Genomic DNA, 6,000 nt, shown 5'->3' with positions numbered 1-6,000 from the left:
TCCTAGATTTAAAAAGGGAACAACTAACAGATCAAAGTGAATGAAAAATGCATTTGCTGCCAGCCCTTTGGAAGTTCCCTGCCTGTGAGCCTGCAAACACAACCACTAGCTATCACCCACAGCCAGCCAGGTGCCACTATGGACCAGACAACGGCAGCACCTCAGAAAACAGAGTAATTAAAATCTTACAAGGCTTCAGAGATCCCTTTACTCATAAGGAGACTAAAAGAACTGAACCAAGCCTTAAACCCATCAGCAGCAAGACCTTATTTTGAGTAAAAACATCAGCGAGTGACATCACGGAGGAGAGACTTCACCTCCAATCCAATTTACAGTCTGATCTGCTCCAGAGACAAACTCTTAATTCCTGCAGGGGTAACCTTGGAACAGTTTTCCCAGGCTGATCAGCTTGCCTTTGTAGGCCAGGCCAGCTCTGTTAGCCCCAGAGCTGTGATACTGACCTTAGCTGGGCCTTTGGGTCACTCCAGGTTGGCCTCAGTGACTGCACACACAGGAACCCCACACCAACTCTCACGGGAGGGGAGGAGCTGTAAAGCCTCTGTGAAGAGCATTCAGCAGTGAAGCTAGAGAACAACATAGGCTGGCAACAGAACAGGCCTTAGCAGGAAAATACATTGGATGGGTTGAGATTTTTTTCACAGAATGCATGACTAGTTTTTTTTTGGGGGGGGGGGGGTTTGTTAAGTGTCATGTGCTATTATAGAAATATAAAAGCTTATAAATCTGATTTTTTCCTCAGCTGCAGACACAATATTTCCCCACTCCCTATATTCAAACCAGTCCAATCAAAACTGTCACTTGCTGTGGTCAGACACTTTGGAAACACAGCAATTCCCAAAAGTCTGTGGAAAAGTTTATTTTTTCTTTGCCTACTCGCACAGTATTTCCTTTTAGCCCTGTCATACTGCTCTTTCCACCAGATGGTTGCTGGTTCCTATTCTAGCTAAGAGGGATTCAACCAGCTTGATTTAATCCTTACAGTTGTCATCGACTAAGTGTTAATGCTTTGACACTGCTTTAATCCTTAGGGATTTCTTTCCCCTCGGCCCCCACCCTGCCATGTGGAAAAGGAGGAGGGCACTGGGGATGTTGAGCCGACAGAACAACCCCTGCTCCAGTTCAGCAACAAGGTTACAGGTTACCTGGATAATTTGTCCCGGGACATCCATATGGGGAATAAACGACCACCAAGGAGCTTCTATTTCCTCAGGAAAACTCGATAATTTCAGTGATTATATGTGAAACAGGAGCACGTGTACACATGTAAGATTTGGCTTGTCGCTCTTGAGCTTACTCAGGGTATTTTGTGTCTTCCACACTGCCCATTTTTTTTTTTTTTTAAATTTTTCGCTTTAATGTATTCCTTGTTTTCTGAAAAGCAGGATCTGATATAAAGCAACTTTCACCCTGGGTGGGAGTTTCCTTCTAGAGTCTATATTTCCTGTTGTACTGCAGAGCTCGTAAACCCAGCACACCTGCATGCCCTCGGTGTGGCATTAGGAACACCTCCCGGAATTTGGGTCATTAGCATATCGTTAATCTCCACAAAGTCATTATTATGCGCACACCCGATTCACACTGACCTTTTCAGCCAGCTGCACCACTGACAGACTCGCACCTTGCCCTTCCCACTGTCCCTCAGGAAAGCACGGATTACTGTGTGTTCCCAGGAGGTACAGGGATCACCTGGCAGGCACTTATCATTCTGGAAGAGATGATAACATTTGTTACTTGTTTAGCGACAGAAGCAGGGGGAAAATTAATTCAATTAGAATTTAAGAAGCCTCTTTGCAACTGATGGAGCTCCTCTATGGCAAACCTTGCCACCAGAAAACATCTCAGTTCCTTCTGCAGGGCTACAGACAGCAATCTGGAAGCATCCATTGAAAGCTCACTGGTTATTCAGGGGGTACTTTACTAGAGGAGTGATTTTAAACCACGAAGCACCAGGTCTGTATAATTGTGACAAAACACACAGTCAACCCGCCACCCCTAGATTTGAAAGCGGCTGTATTTGAATTCTTTTGAAAAATGCTATGATTGAGAGGTTTATAAATGGTCTCAGCAGCAACCAGACAGCCCTAGACATGCTACCTTCAGTAAACTAAACATGAAGTAACTCAGCAGAACTTAGACCATGATGTCACATTTATTGAGCTTAATAACCATTCACAAGTATGAAATTAATACCTTTAGATGTTTTCAGGAAAAAGGTTTAAAATAAACATTTCCAGGTAGTGAATGAACAGTTTCAAAAGAAAATATAAGTCTTCTCTGGCTGTGGCTCGGATCCCAAAGAGGCCATTCATAGTTCCAATTTTATCTTTTCTGTCAGCTGGTTTTCCACTTTTTGCATTAGCATTTTAAGGAGCATAACCAAAGTGTTTTGACAATAGAAGGGTATATTTATTCTGTTTTATTCTACTTTTCTGCAGTGCTTCCAAGAAGCAGCGAAGGAATTTTTGTTCAGCTTTTCTAAGCTTATTCTTCAAGCAGCAACAGGGTGTGCAGGAGTTCTATCCAAAAATGAAGCAGGTGGAAACATGTTGGTCTAATGGAAACCTTAGCAAGGCTGTAGCTGCCATGACCAGCCTCCAGTGTTAGAGTTTGGGTTATATTTATATTTCTCTGTGTATATAATTTCCAAGGTGCTTTCCCCCATATGTTTATACACTTTGTGCATTCCCTTTTTCCGTATGCCCAACTTTACCTGCACCATTTTTCTTCCCCTCTGCACACCTGGGCTCTGGCCTCTCAATCCTTCCACAGAGAAGAAGATGAACAAACACAACTCTTCAATCCACTTGTGTGAATTATGGTTCCAGAATTCATACCTCACATTAATTCAAAGCAAACTCTTGAACAGGGACACTGAAAGATAAAATTATATGTAAAATGCAATTAGAAATGGGGGGAAGATTTAGTGTGCTGGGACAGCTTTTATTATCCACTTTCACACTACACCAAAGCTTGTTGCGCACTTTTGACTGAATGACGTTTTTTTTTCTCCTGTTTCTCTGTTCTGCATAATGATAGAAATATGGAATTATAGAAAGGTTTGGGTTGGAAGGAGCCTTAAAACTCACATCTTTCCACCCCCCTTCCATGGGCAGGGAGACCTTCCACTAGCCCAGATTGCTCCAAGCCCTGTCCAACCTGGCCTTGGACACTTTCAGGGATGGGGCAGCCACACCTTCTCTGGGCACCTTGTGCCCATGTCTCACCATAATATAGAATTATTTATATTATTAAATATATGCTATAATATATGCAAATATCTACAAAATTGCAAGGGTCTCAGCACAGCAAAGCAGGGCTTATGATTGATGTCAGTGTCTCAGGAGGACCAGTTTAAGCTGATTCACAGCACTGTGGGATGTCTGCGGTGTCTGCATGAGGCATAGAAATCATGAGTCACCACCACTGCCCTTCCTCTCATCTTACTGATCCCTGTTTCCTAACACTGAAAGTATAAATTGAAACATTAAAGGGAAATTTGGGGGTTCAGTCTGCCCTCCAATTTACACACACACAGTGTCCCCACTGTCCTGGGGACAGCAGTGGCCCTGCAGCACTGTCTGTCCTCACCCACCTGCAACAAGGAACCTGGTTTGACTCAAGCTACTGCAAACTGATCCCAAGAAGGGAATCATGTCCCTGGTATCAGGGCAGCCAGGCAAAGAATTCTCACTTTGGATCAGTTTAAAAACACTGACATTTTGCTTGGACAAAGTCACAGGGCAGTGTGGGAATCTGAGTCTCACAGATATTCACTCTACCTCCTGCCACTGATTTCCCTGTGTCCATTAAATACTGAAGACTCTAAATAAAAACTGAACAGTAGCAAATAATCACATTGTAAGCAATCACAAGAATTGGTGCTCCAAAAGTTATCATTTCTACATGAAATCCTTTTTAGAGGTCCTCAGCCAGTCAAAAAAGTCACAGGTAAATGAAAATGTGTGGTTATTCTATATCCCACTGCAGAAAGCCAGTTCAAGCCTTGGTGGCAATAGTTGTGTCTGATAAAAGTGTTGAACTACTGATTGATTTATGGGGATATAATATTTAGGATTTCTCCAAAGTGGTGACAGGAAGACCTCCCCTTTAGGAGGATTATCCTTTTCTAAAAATGACCCATCTCCTCAGGCTGAGTTCCTGACCCTTGTTCCTCTCTGCTGTGCTCCAGGGGTTGAGTAGATTTATTTTGATTATGTGTAATACCTTTACTCACTTTCAAAGTTATGCCCATGATTCTCATCCCCTAAAGACAGTTAATTAAAAAAAATCCATTCATGGAAGCATTATTTTGCATGATGGATTCCCTCTGCTCTTCCTCAGGACAACATCTTGTGCAAACCTGTGCCCCACAATCAGTAAGACAGTAATCCTGGTTAAAAAAAAAAAAAAAAAAAAAAAAAAAAAAAAAAAAAAAAAAGGGAGGCAGCAATTGCTTTAATCACATCCTTCAGTGAACTTAAGCCCTGACATGTACACCTGCTCATGCTAAATACCTCTGGTTATTGTCTCTTCGTCAATTTAAATTCGAATGTCTATTACTCTAACCAAACACAAAGCTGTGAGTAGAACATGTAGCAACCAGGATTCTTGGTCGTGTTGTGACCTGTAAGGACTGCCATACTTTCCACCAGTCTGGTTTAATGTTTGCTTTGATGAATATTTTCCCCTCTGCTCACCAGTCAAAACAGCAGGGGAGTTCCCCTGGCCCAGCGGGTGCACGTGGTCCACACACTGCCTGTCTTCCTTGGAGAGGCAAGGACAGGGACAAAGGAGCACACAGCAGGGTTGTTCCACACAGAAAAGCTATTCCCCGTGCTGCAGCCTCCCCATCAAGCAGCCTCTGACAGAAAGGAGGAGAAAGGGCTTCACAGAGCAGCTCCTCCCCTACAGAGATGACAGGGATAAAGAAAAAGCAGCAGCAGAGCTATTCTTGCACTGAGGGGACTTAAAGCCTATTCCTCTCAGCTGGACCTTGTAAATGGAAGTTCTGGAGAAGACAAGGGACAGCTAATGTCTTCTCCACTCTAAACACACCAGCCTGACCTTGACATATTGATTTAATGGATGCTAGCAGAAAGGAAACAGGAATTCTGCACTCGATATCATAAGCCCCTGCCTGGAAAATCCCTGTGCCTGGAGCAGCTGGCAGAGCTCCAGGGCAGCCCGGCACACCATCCCCTTCTGCTCAGAAAATTCCAGTGGACTCAGCCAATACTGTTCGATTCAAACTCTTCCCCAGACCCCTGTCTTTTCTCACCCCATAAGGTTTCAAAGCCTCACAGCCTTGGGGTCTGTTTGGGCTGGCATGTGCCACATGGCTCTAGACTATCCAGCTACTCACAACTACCTAGAGCCCTTTTTAGAGGTCCCCAGCAAAAAAAAAAAAAAAAAAAAAAAAAAAAAAAAAATCCCAGGTAAATTGAAATGTATAGTTATTCTATATCCTACTGCAGGTACTGCTGGAGAACTGCAAATTTGATCTGGTGAAATGTGCTGTGATTAAACCATGCCAGGTTCCTTGTTCTGTCAGGTTAACAACAGGCCTTTCCATTCATGGCTTTATTGCAGGAATTCAGAGCTCTGCTTTCAAAGGAAATAGCTTTAGGCTACATCACATGTTCTACCTCCATATGGGGAATAGATATAAAACTCTTTTTTTCAACATATCCAGGAAAACTGAGCTGCTGTCAAGGCTGACATAACAGTCTGCTTTATCTCCTCAGTGGATGAGCAGACTAAAATAGCCTTTTCCTCACAGAATGCTAACACATTCTGTTTCTATATATAAGCCCATGGATTTATTGCAAATCTAGTGATAAAACTAGCACTACAATAACTTATGCAGACTACTTGGGGATTTTTTTCCTCTCTAGAAAATTTGAATATACTAGTATTTTTTCATTTTAAATCTTTCAAAAAGTTCCTTTGGGAAGACAACTTTATTTCACTGCATTTGCT

This window comes from Sylvia atricapilla, chromosome 9 (assembly GCF_009819655.1).
Source record: "Sylvia atricapilla isolate bSylAtr1 chromosome 9, bSylAtr1.pri, whole genome shotgun sequence".
NCBI classification, from domain to species: Eukaryota; Metazoa; Chordata; class Aves; order Passeriformes; family Sylviidae; genus Sylvia; species Sylvia atricapilla.
This window is presented reverse-complemented; position numbering follows the sequence as displayed.